The following is a 19,322-nucleotide window of genomic DNA, read 5'->3' as shown; positions in this document are numbered from 1 at the left end:
GGTTTAGACAGAAGGGAAAATGTCAATGTAAATAGACAGCAGTTTGTAAAAGATGTTATTTATATTCTAGCATACAAACATACATCGCTCCAAAATATGAATGAACGCTTCAACCAGGGTTGCCAGATTGCACATTTAAAAGTCCGCCAAAATTCATGGAAAACCGCCCAACATACTCACGAAAAACAGCCGATAATCAGCGCTTAAACAATATTTATCCAGTTAAACATGACCTACTACTGCTGATATCTCACAAATCAGTGATTATAAATTATTAATGGAATTTGAAATAATGAATGGCATTTGAAATAATAAAAAACTAAGACTAAGAAGTCTTAAGAAGTGTTTCTTCAGGGTTTTTTGTGTTCTTGCTAGAACTGTTTCTACTTGAAGAACCCTTTAGTATAATTCAAGGTTCTTTGCTGGGTCATTCCTAGCATTCGGTGCCATTTGAGTCCCCATGATGTAATATGGTATATTTTGTGTAAAAATAGGCTAATACTTATTTCTATAAGCTTGTCTTACATGATTAACCCCCCTCCACCATAGAAAACAATGAAGTGTTCCCAGGATTATTTAATAAAAAAAAAAACACTCTGATTTTAGTGCAAGTAGGCTTAACTGCCATGTCCCCAATCATGTTTTCTCAAATTCATTTACAAATATAAGTAATAAAAATTAAACAAATTCTAAATTTTTCATTATTGTTGTATAGCCTTATTTATAATATCTCTCACCAAATGTTATATTTTGTTATTAATACTTTTTTAATATTTAAAGTCTTTAAAATAAGTTGTGTCCCTGAGTCAACTGTCCCCCCTGTTACTGTGATGGAAAATTTGTCTGGACATGCCCCCTTACTCTTCCTCTAGTCACATGACTACCAGGAAGTAGCATACATTTTTGGAGGGAAATCATCCACAAAAAACAGAGTAGGTATCATACTTTATTCATTCTTTTTTCAATGTTTTAGAAAGGTTTACTGATGCGGTAAAGCATAACATGTCCACTCTGTTATGCTAATTTATAATGGAAAGTTATAAATTTATGTAATTTTAAAATATGGTTAATAAACAGGTTAAAAATCTTTGTCTGTGGTCGCCATGAACTAGCCTGCTGTATATCACATGAGCAGTAATGCTAACTTTAGCATAAAATGTCCCTCCTGTTACTGTCCACCCTGTTACTGTTTTGCACAGTAACAGGGTGGACACATAGTAATAGGGTGGAAGTAAGATGAAGTATTGGTAATTATTATTAATTTAATATGAATTTATTTGTTATATATGTTGAAAAAGATTAGTTAAATGGGATGCATATATTTGTCAGGGAATGGCACCATTGTCTGCTGCAGAAAAGCAGAGGCGCTACAGGGCACATCGTGATGCAGACCCTGAAAAAAGGCAGAGATACCTTAGTAAAGAGAAGGAGAGGTGGAGAAAGGACAGAGATGAAGGTAGAAAAAAAAAAGTGTCAGACCTCAGTGAAAGAGAGAAGAGAGCACAGAGAAAGAAATGGCGAGAAAGGAAGAGAAAGCAGAGTATATAAGTATTTGAAGTAAATAAGTATTTGATCCCCTACCAACCAGCAAGAATTCTGACCCCCACAGACCGGTTATGTGCCCATGAGGCACACAAATTATTCCTGTCCCTGTATAAAAGACACCTGTCACAGAATCAGTTTCTTCCGTTCAAATCTCTCGACCACCATGGGCAAGACCAAAGAGCTATCAAAGGACGTCAGGGACAAGATTGTAGACCTGCACAAGACTGAAATGGGCTACAATACCATCAGCAAGAAGCTTGGTGAGAAAGAGACCACTGTTGGTGCGATAATTCGAAAATGGAAGAAATACAAGATCATAGTTAATTGCCCTTGCTCTGGAGCTCCATGCAAGATCTCACCTCGTGGGATAAGAATGATTCTGAGAAAGGTGAGGTCAGCCCAGAATTACACGGGAGGAGCTTGTCAATGATTTCAAGGGAGCTGGGAGCAGAGAAATGCTGGATATGACCCCAAGAACACCATCCCCACTGGGCATTCTCTGCCTCCAAACACGGCGAGTGGAGTTGATGCCAAAGAGCTCAATTTTGGTCTCATCTGACCATATCACATTCTCCCAAGCTTTCTCTGAATCATTCAGGTGTTCATTGGCAAACTTCAGACGGGCCTGTACATGAGCCTTCTTCAGCAAAGGGACTTTGCGGGCACTGCAGGATCTCAATCCATTACGGCGAAGTGTGTTACTAATGGTTTTGTTGGTGACTGTGCTTCCAGCTCCCTTGAGATCATTGACAAGCTCCTCCTGTGTAATTCTGGGCTGACCTCACCTTTATCAGAATCATTCTTACCCCACCAGGTGAGATCTTGCATGGAGCTCCAGAGTGAGGGCGATTGACTGTGATCTTGTATTTCTTCCATTTTCAAATTATCGCGCCAACAGTGGTCTTTTTCTCACCAAGCTTCTTGCTGATGGTCTTGTAGCCCATTTCAGCCTTGTGCAGGTCTACAATCTTGTCCCTGACATCCTTTGATAGCTCTTTGGTCTTGCCCATGGTGGTCGAGAGATTTGAATGGAAGAAACTGATTCTGTGACAGGTGTCTTTTATACAGGGACAGGAATAATTTGTGTGCCTCATGGGCACATAACCGGTCTGTGGGGGTCAGAATTCTTGCTGGTTGGTAGGGGATCAAATACTTATTTCCCTTAATTAAATACAAATTAATTTATAACCTTTATTTAATGTTTTTTTTCTGGATTATTTTTTAGATTCTGTCTCTCACAGTTGAAGTGTACCTACGATAAAAATTACAGACTGTTCAAGTCTTTGTAAGGGGGTAAACTTACAAAATCAGCAGGGGATTAAATACTTATTTTCCCCACTGTATATGAGAGCACTAGACTGAAAAATGTTCCTGATAATTACTTTAGGTGTTCAGTACATTTGATGGTTGAAGGTGGGGGATGAGGGTGGGGGACACAAGTTGCTTCTTTTTAATGAAATTTACTGTTGGTAACTGTATGATGTCCACCCCGTTACGTCCTGTCCACCCTGTTTCTCGTCTGTCCACCCTGTTACCTGTGTGTTTTTTTTATATTAATTAAATAAAATCAACAATTATTATGCATATCTTTGTGGTTACCTGGAGGGAATGAATCTGTAAAATGAAATAATTTAAAAATGGAGCCAAATTCCATTGAAATTCCTTTTTATGCTAAAAGAAATGTATTCAAATTACATTGTGCCTTTAAAAACAACGTATCTTTTTTTAGATAAAGCTTGTTTATAAAAACGTTCTTTAAAAACAATTGCAGGATAAATTGAGGGACATTTAAGCTTTTAGAAAATATAAATATTCAAATAACTGCATTTAAAACACTTATTAATAGAGAAGAGAATGTCCTGTAACAGGGGGGACATTTGTCCTACGTCACATGCAAAAAATTTGGTCAAAATTATTAAAGTATAATATCCTGAGCTGGACCAACATATATTTCTTATACTTTAACAAGCCCTCCTTCAGATAAAATGATAAAACCATGAAAGGTTTTGCACTTTTTTATAGAAAGTTACCAACCTGAAATGGCACCGAATAGTAGGAATTACCCTGCTATCTCAATTTGATTTTTATGGATTTTTTTTATTTTGCCACATATAAATACACATAACATAAAATTCTCCTCCTGATATGTTTTTCTTTGTGTGTGTAAGCAGCAACATACTTCACCTAAAACTTTATATAATCGCCTTCAAGAGAGCCGAAACAGAAATAAAAACATTTTATTTTATTTTATTTGAAGTTCTACAGGACAACGTATGTTAAAGTTTGTAATTTAAGTCACATTCTTGTGAGGATTAAAACAGGTTCCAGATCCTGGATAGCTCAGTCGGTAGAGCATCAGACTTTTAATCTGAGGGTCCAGGGTTCAAGTCCCTGTTTGGGCGAGTTGCTTCTTACTGCATTAGGTAAGCGGTAATGTCCCGTACTACATGGTTTATTTAGAATGATGAAGAATTTGTACTTTGTGAGATGTTTGTAAGTGAAATAGCATGTACTTGATCAGCTTGAAATAATAGCACACTGTATGTGTAACATGTTCTCCACACCATCTAGTTGTACGTCCAGCTGTTTCAAACAGATTGTAGTAAAAAGAGGACAGTTTAAATCTATATGTATGTGCAGCCTAATAATGCACTGAGTTTTAGATATTAATACCCACATATTTTATGTTGAATTACATGCATCATAATTTTAGTTCTTGCTTCACGGAGCCGCTTTGTTATTGCACTACACTAAACAGGTGGCATATCCTGCACTATTTTGGCCCTTTCATAATGACGCATCAATGCTCTGTTAGTACATTACAATTTACAAAGGTTAAAGGAGGGTCCTTCATCAGGGGAATTAGCTCAAATGGTAGAGCGCTCGCTTAGCATGCGAGAGGTAGCGGGATCGATGCCCGCATTCTCCAGGTTTTAAATTTATGTAGAGAAACAGATGGACTACAGTCAGTAATTGTAGAACTACAAAGTGCTTCTATATGGTAAGTGGAGCTGATAAAATGGACAGTGAGTTTAGAAACAAAGAGGTTTTTTTTATGTTATGTTCTAACCTGTAATAAATTAGGTGGAGGTGGAGGCAAACCGCAAATTAGAAAAACAGTGGCCACATTTCATGTAAATCACGCTGACCTGTTAGAATGAGGTGCGATCTACCAGTATGCACTGTGCGAACAACTGGTAGATCGCGATCGACGTAATGGGCACACCTGATGTATAACAACTGTACTTTTGGTAACCCCTTTGGTGTCCTTCTAAGGAATTGCTCCTGATAACTTTTATTGTTTATTGAAACACAACATTTCCATCACAGATCTGCTTCAAAATTTGTAAGGTCAGTTATCAGATCTTGTATTTCTAAATTAAACTGTAATGAGTGACATTATGAGCTTTAATTAACATATCCTTCTGAGACAGAGCAATTAATTTTTGTCCCCTGTGGGAACATGTGTCCGAGATCTCTAACACAAGCACCATTGATGCAATCCATTTGAGTACTACTGTACTTTATAGAGTACACCCTGGGCTTTTTAGTAATGTCACATTTGTGGGTGTGTGGCAGCTCATGATCTTTCTTGTAATCTTTTCCTAATAATCAAATTGTTTCAAAAGATTTAAAAATGTACAGCAATTTCATTCAATGTCCTTTGCAGTGGACAGCAGGACTTTCTACCCCCTGTTTTTAGCCTATTTCTATACAAGGAAGCAGAAGGCTAAGTAAGACAAGATTTTATTACAAATGTACAAATGTATGCAAGAGAGTCAGATTTAAGGGGTGGCTTGGTGGGTAGCACTGTCACCTCACAGCAAGAAGGTCCTGGGTTCAATCCCCAGACGGGCCGCTCTGCGTCCTTTCTGTGTGGAGTTTGCATGTTCTTCCAGTGTCTGTGTGGGTTTCCTGGGGTTAATTGGAGACACTGAATTGCCCTATGGGTGTGTGTGTCTTCCCTGCAATAAGACACACACAGCAGCGCTTCTGGAGTTTTTAAACACTGTTACTGCTGGACTGAGAATAGTCCACCAACCAAAAACATCCAGCAAACAGCACCCTGTGGGAAGCGTCCTATGACCACTGATGAAGGTCTAGAAGATGACCACCACAGTGGTAGCCTAGTGGGTAGAGCTTTGGGCTATTACCCAGAATTGGCGGTTCAAATCCAGGCTCTTCTATGCAGCCACTGTTGGGTCCTTGAGCAAGGCCCCTGTCTGCTCCAGAGGTGCTGTACGATGGTTGACCCTGTACTCTGACCCCAGCTTCCAAACAAGCTGGGATATGCGAAGAAAGAATTTCATTGTACTATGTATATATGACAAATAAAGTATGTCTATATCTTTATATCTACCATGTCACTGCAGTGCTGAGAATCATCCACCACCTAAATAATACCTGCTCTGTGGTGCTCATGTCAATAATTGTAGAACTACAAAGTGCTCCAATATGGTAAGTGGAGCTGATGAAATAGACAGTGAGCGTAGAAACAAGGAGGTGGTTTTAATGTTATGGTTGATTAGTGTAAACTCACACACTGTTGTATGTGCTTGCATGACTGTAGGACGCGTTTTCAGTGCATTACCGTAATATCCGTAAAATGTGTCCTTGCGATTTCAGTGCAGCAAAGTTTGTGTAGAGACTGCAGCAGCGGATACTGTGTTTGTTTAGAAATTGTGGTCATACTTTTTTCAACAAGGTAAGTTTATTAAAATAAACGTTTTTTTTATATTAGCTTCTGTGTTGTACTGCTATGATGATACGACTATGTTCCAAATCCTTTAAGACTCTTTCACCACCGTTAGCGCTTCTCTCAGTTAGTTCAGCTCATTAAATATATTATCCACAGTATCGCTTACTTTTACAAACCCAATTTCAAAAATTTTTAGACAGAAGAGAAAATGTCAATGTAAATAGACAGCAGTTTGTAAAAGATAGCATACAAACATACATCTCTCTAACATGTGAATAAACGCTTCAGCCAGGGTTGCCAGATTGCTCATTTCAAAGTCTGTCAAAATGCATGGAAAAACTCCCAACATACTCACGAAAAACAGCCGATAATCAGCGCTTAAACAATATTAAACCAGTTAAACATGACCTACTACTGCTGATATCTCACAAATCAGTGATTATAAATTATGAATGGCATTTGAAATAATAAAAAACTAAGACTAAGACTAACTAGGACTAAGATTTGTACGAACTTTTGTATCTTTTCACATTATTATGTGTGGTAGAGGGTTAAAGAAGTAAATTTGTATAAAGCATGAGCTGTCAGAAGTGGGATTCGAACTCACGCCTCCAGGGGAGACTGCGACCTGAACGCAGCGCCTTAGACCACTCGGCTATCCTGACTAGCTGGGATTTCATTGATACCACTTTCGCCCACACCGACTAAGATTTGTGCAAACTGCTTAATCTTTTCACATTATTATGTATGGTAGAGGGTTAAAGACGTAAATTTGTATAAAGCATGAGCTATCAGAAGTGGGATTTGAACCCACCCCTCCAGCGAATACTGCATACTGAACACAGTGCCTTAGACTGCTAAACCATTCTGTCTAACTTGGACAATGTTGACACCACTCCCGCCCCACACGAACTAATATTTGTACGAACTCCTGAATCTTTTCACATTATTATGTATGGTAAATGTACTGACTGTAACCCATTTGCTGCACTGTACACTTTGTCACTAGGCTGTAAATCATATATCAATCGAAAGGGATCCCCATATGAGCACTCCAACTGACCAAATTAAGTTTTTTGGGTGGACCATTCTTGTAATGGTAACGGCACTAGCATGTTAGGATGTGTTTTCTCTGGTATGAGTGTATTAGGTACAGCCTTCTTGTTGGGTTTTAAACTGACTGGATTATTTATTAAGAACTCAAACCCTGTTTGTGCTTGTTGTAGGCTATTCAATCGTCCACTAGATGGCATAATATGAATCCAGTTAATATTGCGTTGGAAAGTTTCATTGCGTGCTGATCTGTGTGGAATACAACTGATGTATGTAGCACTAAGAAGTGGAACGCCTTTTCAGAAGAGTTGAAGCTGTTATAGCTGCAAAGGGTGGGCCGACATCATATTAAACCCTTTGGATTAAGAATGGGATTTCACTCAAGTTCATATGCATGTGAAGGCAGATGAGTAAATACTTTTGGCAATAAAACCTTTTTATATTAATCGAAGTTTTACAGGACAACGTATGTTAAAGTTTGTAATTTATGTCACGTCCTTGTGAGGATTAAAGCAGGTTGCAGAGTCCGGATAGCTCAGTCGGTAGAGCATCAGGGTCCAGGGTTCAAGTCCCTGTTTGGGCAAGTCATTTATTAATGCGTTGTGTAAGCGGTAATGTTCTGTACTACATGGTTTATTTAGAAAGTTGAAGAATTTGTACTTTGTGAGATATTTTCAAGTGAAATATGTACTTGATCAGCTTGAAATAATAGCACGCTATATGTGTAACATGTTCTCCACCCCAAGTAGTTGTACGCCCAGCTGTTGCAAACAGACTGTAGTAAATAGAGGACCGTTTAAATCTATATTCATGTGCAGCCTAATAATGCTAATAATGCAATATCTAAGAGTTTTAGATATTAATACCCACATATTTTATGTTGAATTACATGCATTATTATTTCAGTCCTTGCTACACAGAGCTGCTTTGTTATTGCACTGCACTAAACAGTTGGTATATCCTGCACTATTTTGTCTACATAATGCAGCATCAACGCTCTGCTCTGTTAGTACATTACAAAGGGTAAAGGTGGTTTTTTCTTAAATGGTAGGGCGCTCGCTTAGCATGCGAGAGGTAGCGGAATCGATGCCCGCGTTCTCCAAGGCAGAAACATTATGATCATTTAAGGGCATCACGTAATATGAAACTCGTTGCGTCATTGCTTACTGAAACACAGCATCAAAAATCAGGTCAGTCAGTAAGTGTTACAAAGACATTTAGGCTCTGTAATTAATCGTTTTGTTTGACTTTTTTAAATTGACAAACATGCAATAACTTTTAATTTTCGAAATTTGTAATGTCTTGGATTTTTAACACCACTTTTTTGTATCGTTACGTGACCTTTTGATTGTTTATTAAGTGAACTGCTTGGTAAAAGATGAACCGCTGATATTCACAACATTCCCTTTTAAAATGCAGCATCACACTTAAGTCTGTCAGTGTTACAAAGACTGTTTTTTTCAGTTCGTCCTAAAGGCTGAGATGAACGTTTTAAATAAACTGAGTCTGTGATGGTTTAAAAGCAACACATAATATAGAAAAGAGTACATGAGCTGAAACACTTGAAGGCAACACGAAATATGAACTCGTTGCGTCATTGCTCACTGAAATGCAGAATCAAAAATCAGGTCAGTCTAGGTTCGACTACTGGCTGACTTGGTTACCTTATGGCTTTTTGGTCTCTTTATGGGTATGGGAAGTGGTCTTTATTGTAGCGTAAAAGAGAGATTTGCATTTAATTATTTTTTTTATAATTAATAGCTTCACGAGGCACCACCAACATTTAGTTGTTTGGTTAGGCTAAATTGTTTCAAAAAACCTAATTCATAACATATCAGTCCCTTTCTGTTGGGGTAAATAAATAAAGCAGATTATTTTTCTCACCGAGGTAATTAAAACCACAGCGCTAAGTTTTGAATCGTTGTAATGTTTCTTAAACTAACAAAACATAACACATATAATGACAGTTAATAAGTAAGTGGCATAACTAAGTGGTAATGATAGAAGTATAAATCTGTAGGCGAACTATAACATGAAATTAGCATATGATTCAAGAGATTGTCGTGGATCTTTTGTTAGAATCGATCCGAATTGATCAGAAGGCAAGGTGACGTTCTTTAAAAGTTTTATTCAGAAAAGGTTGGTTCGTCTTCCAGGTCACAAGCAGCTGCGTTCTGAAGCCTCTCCGTCTAAGTGAAGAATACAACAGACCTCGAGTAGAGCGCGCAGTTGTTATTTATAGTTTACCACCACCCCCTAGTGGCCAGGTGTAGTACTACTCCATATAAGGTATGCCTTTTGTTCCAGGCTTCCACTCAGCCAGTTCTAACCGGTTTTATGCCACGTGGCGGTTTGGCACAACTCCAATCACATTCCTTGAATACCAAAATGTTTTAGACCAATATTGTAATGCCCAATAATAATTTAGATTATAACAATTCCCCCTTTGAATGCAAAACATTGCATTCACTTCAACAAAGAGTTTCAGAAGGCTATAGTTACACAATCAAAGCTTACTTGGACCTTTCAGCAACCGGATAGGAAAGAAATTCAAAATTTATAGTCCTTTAGAGACTTCCCTATATGTGTTACATCTTCAAAGTAAGCTAAATTCCCTTATGTGTTGATGATGATATCTTTTTGTTGACAGGAAATCCATGGTCCCCCTTTTGATCTCAGTGATCTCCTTTTGGACAACTTAAACCATCACCAATCATGCAAGGATTACATTAATCAAATATGTGCCTATGTATTTTGCAACTTAACATTACTATTTACTTAAACTATCAATATGTGCTTTACCCTATATATGTTGTATTGTAGCTAAATACATACAAAACATTAATTTACGACATTTTCTTCTATTCTTGCTTCTTGGGGTCCCCCTTTGGTGTCATCCATCGATCAGCAATCTAGACAGAAGAATATTTACAAACGAGACAGACAAACACTCAACATTGAAGTTAAGTCCAGTACTCCTGATCTTCCTCATTCTTTAAGTTTTCTTTTGGCCCATCGGTTTGTATGTAGAGTACAGTTTCCTGGACTTCGCCTGCTGCTGCCCCCTTTTGAATCACGGTGTTGATGAATCTCACAATCAGGGTCTTTATGCATGGCACACAACAACATCCACACACCACTAGGATAGCCAATCCCACACAAACTGCCATAGCCAATTGAGTTATTACTCCTTTCCATGAGCCAAAGAAATTCTCCATCCACTTAGTGAACCAATTTTCGATACCAGAGTTCTCTTTCCATTCCTTTGAGAGAGCCTTCAGCCCCTCCAAGGCTCTGGAAACAGTTCCATCTGGGGCAGTATTGTTGGGTATGAAGGTGCAGCAGGTGGGTCCAATCATGTGACAGACACCTCCTTTATCTGCCAGCAACATATCTAGTGCCATTCTATTTTGGACAGTCATTAGTGAGGTTTTGTCCAATTGATCTCTAAGTCCTTCCACTGCCTGGACAGTGAAATTCACAAATCTCTGCTGGTTATAATACAAATAGTTAATCCAATCTACATTTTTGTTTATTGTGGACCACCAGAAGAATACACTCTCAAAGCCTGCAGCAATCTGGTCTCTAGCCTTGAACTCATCAGGAACTCCTCTCGGCACTCCAATTCCATCTATCCAGACAGTTTTGTCAAAAGATCCTCCTCTCTGGTCTGGCGGTGATGTCTCATCACATCTGCAGGGTCCTCCACGCCTTCTTGATGATAGATTTTGAAAGGCATAATGAAATACACCAACGCGCACTCCCCTCTCCAGACGCCAGACAGCCTTTTTCTGACCTTCATGTCCCCACATAACCACAAAAGGTCAGCTCTTGCAGATGTTTGATTGAACAGTTTGTAATCATTATATATGCCGTCATCCCCTAGGGGAATTGTTTCATTGCACCAACCCCTAGGGAAATTGCCCCTGTGAATTATTTCACCAGTTTTGTCTGATTTAAAGCAAATATACTCACCTTTGTATGCCTTTACGCTAGTGGGAGTTGGTTGCTCCGTGATTGGGAATAGTTTACCCTGTTCTCTACAATTTGTGTCATTCCTGGGCTCATCGGTGAATAGAGAAGTCAGACACGTCAGGTTTTCCGATTTAACAGGGCGAGTAGCTAATGTGGGTTTTGCTGCCGCACATACAAAACAGTTTTTCACTCCCAGTTCCCCTATTGTGTACCTTATCCACTCCAGCCAAGTATTGGTCTCTTCATAACCTGTTTCAATAGCCAGCTGGTCCCTCCAAGTCAACTCTGCTCTTGCCACCACTACTACCTTTTCCCCATCATCTTTCATCGGTATATTTGCAGTGCTGGAATTCCCATATGGAATGGTTGCTACCTTGTTGTTCCCATCTTGCCTTATGGGTGGTACCTGTCGGGCTCTCCTGACTCTAGCTAGATTATCGTTATCTTGTTTTAGTTTTAGTGCTTGATCCCCCTTTGTACTGAGTGGGAATATGGAACCCACCAATAATATGGTCAATATTGCTAAAATGGTCATGGTAATCCATCCACATCCTGATCGTTTCAAAGCCTGATTAAACGGATCTGTTAGTGGATGAAAAGGCATTGTGTTAGTCAGGCAGTTAGTTCTCTATTCCCTATAGAAAATAGTAACCTTAGTGCCTGTGTCCTGTAGTAAAGCCTGCAAAATTGGTCAGACTGTACGCCAATCAAGTCTGTCCAGGCCACCACCCAATTTAGGAATGCCTAATTCAGGTACTTCTAAGGTTTTAAGTAAGTCGGCCAGGTGTTGCACAGCTAAGATGAAGTTCTGCAATGTTGGTTTGTCCTTTGAGTGAGTTTTAGTCACCAAATTAAACACTGTCACTCCCTTTTCACTGTGTATTGTGCATTTACCCACAGGAGCTGTTGTCAAGTCCTTCACTCCAAGTTGCTCTCTGTTTTGCAACTCCGGCTTCTGGAACAAGATCAGTACCAATACAATGGGCAATATACTTACCTCCTTCAGTGACTACATTACCTGATCTCTCTTCTTTAAAGGGTCCTTCAGGGACAGGAAACCGTCCTGCAGTCACTCTATACCCTGGTTTTGGATTGTAGCTCTGACACACCTCACAGTCAACCACGAACCTCTTCACCATATCCCTAATGTGTGGATGCCACCAATTTTGCATCAGACTGTCAAGCATGTTGGACGTACCTACATGTGTTGGACCATGTGCTTCTTTCATCAACAGTGTGAGCAAATGTGATGGTGCCACAATCAATCCTTCCTTACTTTTCCACAGTCCTTCCACTACACTAGCTCCCTTATCTAACCAGCTGTTCTTTTCATATGCTCCTGCCTTTTCCTGCATTTCCCTTACCTGCTCTTCTTTTAGCTCAGGCAAGTTTTCTGACGCCAACACCACCATTTGGCTAATGTATCCTGCCGCTTTCTTTGCTGCCTGATCTGCTGCATCATTGCCTAGTGTCACTAGTCCAGGCTCTTTTGAATGACCCTTACACTTAATCACAGCCACTCTCTTTGGTTTATTTACTGCTTTCAACAGCTTAAAAATCTGTGTTGCATGCTTGATGGGTGTCCCTTGTGCAGTCACTAGTCCTCTCCTTATCCACTGCGGCCCATCTAGATGCAACGCAGAATGGGCATAAGCTGAGTCTGTGTAGATGTTAACTGTTTGATCAGCAGCTTTCTCCAATGCTTTGGTGATTGCTACTAACTCAGCCAATTGGGCAGACGCTGGTTGTTTAATGATTCCTGAGTCCACAGGGATGAAACCCTCATTAGTCTGCTTGACTACTGCATATGAGGCTACAAGTCCCTTGTCCCCTTTGTAACAGCATCCGTCACAGAATAGAGTCAAGTCAGGGTCCTCTAAAGGAGTGTCTTCCAAATCTTCCCTACACTTCAACAGTTTTTGTGTAATTTGCTCACAGCAATGTGGTTCTGCATCAGGGTCGGAATTCAGACCTTCAGTCATGTTCACCATTTTCCCTGTAGTGTATGAGATATGAGGTTGAGTGAGAATACTATTGATTCTGTCTTTTCTCGCTCTTGACAGGGTAAAGGCTGTGGAAATCAAAAATGCAGTCACACCATGACTTGTATTGACAATAAGAGGATGACACATGACCAAATGTGCTGTTTTGGTAATTGCTGTGGACAATGCTGCTAGGTATCTGACACAACCTGGTTGACCTGTTACCACATGGTCCAATCTTGAGCTATGGTACAAGAGTACAGCTCTGACACCACTCCCCCTTTTCTGAAAAAGAACTGCATTTATAATGCCATTCTTTTCAGAAACATCCAAATAGAAAGGGTCAGAGTATTTCGGTTGTTGTAGGTCACTGGCTAAGGTCAGTTGCTGTTTTAATTCAATAAAAGCAGCCTCAAGGGGCTTGGTCCACTCTACTTTGGCTGTTAGGTTTCTTTGACCTAACCTGGTAATTTCAGCCCTCAAAGGAATAATTTCAGCCCTGGAATAACCTGTCAAGCCAAGAAAAGACAGAAAAAGACTCACGGTAGTTGGCTTCGGGTGATTCAGGATGCAAACTCTGGTGTCAGCAGTCAGGGAGTGACCCTTGCTGGAAACCCTCCGTCCTAGAAATGTCTTGACTGCTGCAACTTTCAGGAGTTTCACTTGACACCATCTGCTTCTTTAAGCTTATTCAGTTTCATGAGTACATTTTTATCAACATTTTCGGAGTCTTTAATTTTTCTGTCATGTTTTGTCAAATAATGAACAACCTGTGTGCTCATCCATCTGATCTAACCCTACCACATCCTCTAGCTTTTCTTGTACAGGCTTTGGTAAGCATCCCATTACTCCTTGTCTAAAAAGGGTCTGTGTAGCATGATTGCAATCAGGTCTAGTTCCAGTAGAAGATCTCCAAGTCCTAGCAGCACGCTCCAAAAATTCCCTAGGATCCTCATTCTCCTTCCTAGCCATTCCCTTGAGCGCCTGATAGTCCACTGAAGCTGGCAACAATTGTCTTAACTGTCCCCATGCTGCATTCCTGTGTTGATTGAACAACCTATCATCTGGTACAGCTCCCAATCTCAGAGCTACCTCTATAGCCTGCCAGGTTGAGTCATTACTCGTCCTTTTCATGATAGCCTTTATGTCCCCTAGGGCTAATGTGTCCGCTGCCGTTAACTTTTCAAAGGTACTGATCCATGGAGATGCCCCTTTAGACAGAGGAGGTAAGTCCTCTGCTAGAGCTTGCATGTCTCTGTGCGAGCATGGAACGTAATCAATCAATTTCCTGTCACTACCACAGGGAATTGTCCTACCCCAAGCTCATTACTCTGTTCATTAGTAAAGCCCATGTCCACTAGGGGTTCTAGTTCGTCCCAACATTGTAGTTTCCCCCTAGACACAGGGCTACCAGTTCTAGTACATTTTGGCTCTTCAAGGCCAGTCTCACCTGTTCCTGTGGTATTTGAGGTATGTGTGAGAGTGAGAGACGGGAGGGGGGTAGTCGTCTGCTCAGGAATGGCTGACGCTACATATGGGGGAGGGGCGCAGTCCAGCACAGCTGTGTCGGGCGGAGCCATCTGTGCTGAATTGGTTACTTCCTGTTTCTCCTCAGTGGGTGTGTGTGTGTGATTCTCAGCGGGGGCAGAACTCACGCTTAAACAAATATGATTCATATGTTGGACTATAATCTGTGTCAGAGCTAAATCATTTTCAGCAGATATTAAAACCCTTTTAACAGTACATTTTTTTCAACCCTTTAGCTTTCTTCAATTCAGTTTTTGCATCGCTTACACCCTGTTTAGCAATTTTCACATACGCCAATCTAGTATTTGTGTCGGGGGTTGGGTCACCACCTTTCCAATTCCCCAGCTGTTATGAAGGCCTTTTTTTTTTTATTTATTTTTTTTTTTATTAGAGAGTTAGAAGAATAGAAAACTAGAGAAAATAGAACAGAGCACACAGAAACAGGAAACTATACAAATCCTATACAACAACTAAAACAACATACCCATAACCAAGACACCGGTAAATAGTTTCCCTGACCAGTTCTAGCCTCACTGACTTTACTAACCAATTACTAACAATGCAATAGGAAACTTAATCAATTCCAATGATTATTCCACAAAGCAATTGCTATATTGGTTTTCAGGACCGACTGCTCAAAACTGACCAGAAGAAACTTGCCACACAAACGGTTGAACTTTAACCAACCGACCTGGACCCATCCAGGCTTTCACAGTTGGACTCGAACCAACTGACCTGGTACCAGGCTTTGCGTTTGGACTCTAACCAAACGGGCATGGACTCTAACCACACTGGATCCTTTAGACTCACCTGGAGTCATACCTTTGCTAGTGAAAGAGGAACCACGCCTATCAGTAATTATTTCTAATTATCTACGAGAGAATTCTCAACATACCAGACTCAGAACTAAATATTTGATTGCATCTAAATGAGGACTTAAATCGCCCTTACCTTTTTAGTCGGGTACCCTTTTGAGTCTGGCAGATTTCGAATTCTCACGATCCTGGACCCAATCTGGTCCCGTCGACCTCTGCAGTCCTCCTGATTTCTCCAATGAACACTAACTAATCGATTTTAAACCATCCTCTGCTACCATTTATTGTCGTGGATCTTTTGTTAGAATCGATCCGAATTCATCAGAAGGCAAGGTGACGTTCTTTAAAAGTTTTATTCAGAAAAGGTTGGTTCGTCTTCCAGGTCACAAGCAGCTGCGTTCTGAAGCCTCTCCGTCTAAGTGAAGAATACAACAGACCTCTAGTAGAGCGCACAGTTGTTATTTATAGTTTACCACCACCCCCTAGTGGCCAGGTGTAGTACTACTCCATATAAGGTATGCCTTTTGTTCCAGGCTTCCACTCAGCCAGTTCTAACCGGTTTTATGCCACGTGGCGGTTTGGCACAACTCCGATCACATTCCTTGAATACCAAAATGTTTTAGACCAATATTGTAATGCCCAATAATAATTTAGATTATAACAAGATTTAGAGCCTGATTGAAACGTATGCTATTGTAACCCATATGAAATATGGAGCTACTAAAACCTCAAAAGTCATTTAAGAGGTGTAATTACTTGTCGTCCCCAAAACAGGGCACAGTGGTAGAAAAAGACTTTACCTTTGTTAGTTTTTCCCTTTTTGGCTTGAGAGATCTTGAGAGGTTGCTGCAGACCAGCTGAGCAATATTCGCTACAAAATAATACATAATGGTTTAAAATATTGACTTTTAGCATATATTAGAGCTGATAAACTGTTTTTTTTTTTTTTTTTTACCAGAGTTCCAGCTATGAACGTGAGGGAGGCGGTTTTCTGTCAAGTAATAAATGTTTGAAACTTCCGTGAGTTTGTTCTGATAGCCTAGCTAGCCACTGTAAAAGGAGAGTACACCTTTCTTTTGAGTTCATACGCTTTTCATTAGAAATGGAAGGAATAAAAAACCAATTGGAGTTATGAGAATGTTCTTTAATGCTTGTCGAAATGATTTAAAAGTATAGCTATGCTAATCGCTTGCTAGTGGCTAGTTAGCAAGTAGAATTACTAATAGCGTGGTGGAGCCTCAAAGGCACAGTGCACATATTCTGTTAAGTCATTCAGTTTGGTTAGATTGATACATCTTAATTATTTACAGCACAACTATGCTATGATTGAACATATTTTGGTTATCATAATGTACATATTAATGGAGTTTAGTGATGGTTCAATTCAAATTCATGTTAAAGGGATAATTGCACGTTACAGCTAAAAAGTTGGAAAAGAGTAGTAATTCATTGGTCAGTGCTAAAATACCAATACTGAAGGGATGTTCATGTTAAATGTCAATGTTGCTGTGATGTATGAATGTTAATTAATCATTTGTAGTCAAGGTGCATCCTTAGTTTTTGTACATGTTATAAGATGTTCTGAAATGAAGAAAATAACTTAATGAGAGCTCATTTTAGGGAACATAAAATAATAGGAGCATTCATTGTTCTGCACTATCTGTGTAGATTGGTTTTTCTTAGACGAACAGAAAGACGTAGAGAATTGTGATGGCGAGCCCAGCCCTGTGAAACTGTTGATGGTCGTAGAAGCGGTGTGGCCTACCGTTTACAGAAGACTCCGGATATATCAGAGTTTTTGCCCAGGACCAGATAAGAACCTACTCACACTATTTACTCTACCTGGGTAAAACAGCCATAGGAAAATACCTTTAATACACACATTCAAGGACTAGAACTTAATTTTTGAATCTATACCTCTTTAAATATAAGGAGTGGTATTGAATTGAAGATCTCTTGCACTTAACATAATTCCTATTTGTAAGAGCTATTTTATTTCTTTATTTCTAAGGTTTTTTTTGCAGCACTGTATGTGATATTTCATTGCTTGTGTGGCAATAAATGTGTTAGCTGTTTAACTTCACCTTAACTCCTCTTATGATTTCAAAGTATACCGCTGTTCGAACCTAGTTAAATGTTAGTGCCTTTTTGTTAATGTTATTAGCAAGCGTAGGTGCTACACTATCAATTATTAGTAGAAACAAATTAAACAGGGTAGCGAAGCCAACAATTCACCGTGAGCACCTGAAAAACGTGTACCTGTCCGCTGAAGGAAAACTGCAGGGGAGGGTCCGGAGCCGAATCACCTCAACGTCGGTCGGTTTCTCTGTTCAGGCCCTGATTCATGAACAAATGGCTTTGTCTGCCAGCAGAACTAATCCCAGGCTCCGCGACACAGCGACCGTTGGTTCAAAGTTGTTCAAATCGGACTGAAGCGCTTCCCTTTCTTTGTCTTTGCCAGTGCTGTGCTTGCAGTTTCCCATGTGGTCTAGCGGTCAGGATTCCTGGTTTTCACCCAGGCGGCCCGGGTTCAACTCCCGGTATGGGAATTGGTCTTTATGATTGGACTTGAGCAAAACTTTGCCTATTAGTTCCTCGGCGCCTTGTTGCTGTTGCTCAAGTGTCTTGTTCTGTTGGAACTATGACTGCAGTCTACCAGGGAGCAGCCGACGTGAGCCACCAGTGACTGACCACTGGGAAGCCGTGGTCGTATAGTACTCTACGTTGTGGCCGCAGCAACCACGGTCATGGCACTGTCCTTTTGTATGCCATGTTTGGAAGGTTTCTATGCTCTTCTCAGGCAAGAGACAGAAATGAGGCTGAAGCTTCAGGAAAGTCATGACCGTGGTTCCACAGGGGCCAGTGGCGCAATGGATAATGCGTCTGACTACGGGTCAGAGGATTCTAGGTTTGACTCCTGGCTGGCTTGGTTACCTTGTGCCTTTTTTTGTCTCTCTAACTCTTTGTGTATGGTTCTCTGTACCCCAGATTCAACAATGCAGGTCTTGTCAAGGTGACAAAGGCTTGTCAGAGGAAAGAAGTTGGATGAGTGTAGGATTCTCTGTACCACACATTGTCAGAGCGGAAAGAAGTGGCTGATGCTGGTGTCAGCGGGTGCTGAGCCTTGCGGTTTCCCATATGGTCTAGCGGTTAGGATTCCTCGTTTTTAGCCAGGTAGCCTGCGCCTGACTCCTGGTGTATGAGGGAGTCTATCAGGGAGCAGCCAACGTGAGCCACCAGTGGCTGACTGCTGGAAAGCTGTGATTGTATGGTGGTTAGTACTCTGCGTTGTGGCCGCAGCAACCCCGGTTCGAATCCAGGTCATGGCACTGTCTTTTTGTATGCTGTGCTTCTCTCCTCGGTCAAGAGAAATGGGGCTGGAGCTTTAGGGAGGTCACGACCGTGATCATGCAGGGACCAGTGGTGCAATGGATAACGCATCTGACTACGGATTAGAAGATTCTAGGTTTGACTCCTGGCTGGCTTGGTTACCTTATGCCTTTTTTTCTCTCTAACTCCTTGTGTGTGGTTCTCTGTACCCCAGATCCAACAATGCAGGTCTTGTTAAGGTGACAAAGACTTGGCAGAGCAGAAAGAAGTGGCTGATGCTGGTGTCAGCCGGTGCAGAGCCTTGCGGTTTCCCATATCGTCTAGCGGTCAGGATTCCTGGTTTTCACCCAGGCTGCCAGAGTTCGGCTCCTGGTATTGGAATTGGTCTTTATGATT

At 40.5% G+C, this 19,322-nt stretch overlaps 3 non-coding genes across 3 annotated transcripts; 2 read left to right on the top strand and 1 right to left on the bottom strand.

The window, feature by feature from the left end:
• The first annotated feature begins 4,401 nt into the window (after nucleotides 1–4,401).
• On the top strand, nucleotides 4,402–4,474 carry trnaa-agc (transfer RNA alanine (anticodon AGC)). The gene has a single exon. It is a non-coding gene; the product is annotated as a tRNA-Ala (tRNA).
• Nucleotides 4,475–6,826: 2,352 nt separating this feature from the next.
• On the bottom strand, nucleotides 6,827–6,909 carry trnal-cag (transfer RNA leucine (anticodon CAG)). The gene has a single exon. It is a non-coding gene; the product is annotated as a tRNA-Leu (tRNA).
• An 11,164-nt stretch (nucleotides 6,910–18,073) lies between these two features.
• trnae-uuc (transfer RNA glutamic acid (anticodon UUC)) lies at nucleotides 18,074–18,145 on the top strand. The gene has a single exon. It is a non-coding gene; the product is annotated as a tRNA-Glu (tRNA).
• The last annotated feature ends 1,177 nt before the right edge of the window (nucleotides 18,146–19,322 follow it).

This window comes from Trichomycterus rosablanca, chromosome 10, assembly GCF_030014385.1.
Source record: "Trichomycterus rosablanca isolate fTriRos1 chromosome 10, fTriRos1.hap1, whole genome shotgun sequence".
Taxonomy (NCBI): Eukaryota; Metazoa; Chordata; class Actinopteri; order Siluriformes; family Trichomycteridae; genus Trichomycterus; species Trichomycterus rosablanca.
The sequence above is the reverse complement of the archived record's forward strand: the minus strand, read 5'-3'. Positions and strand labels throughout refer to the sequence as shown.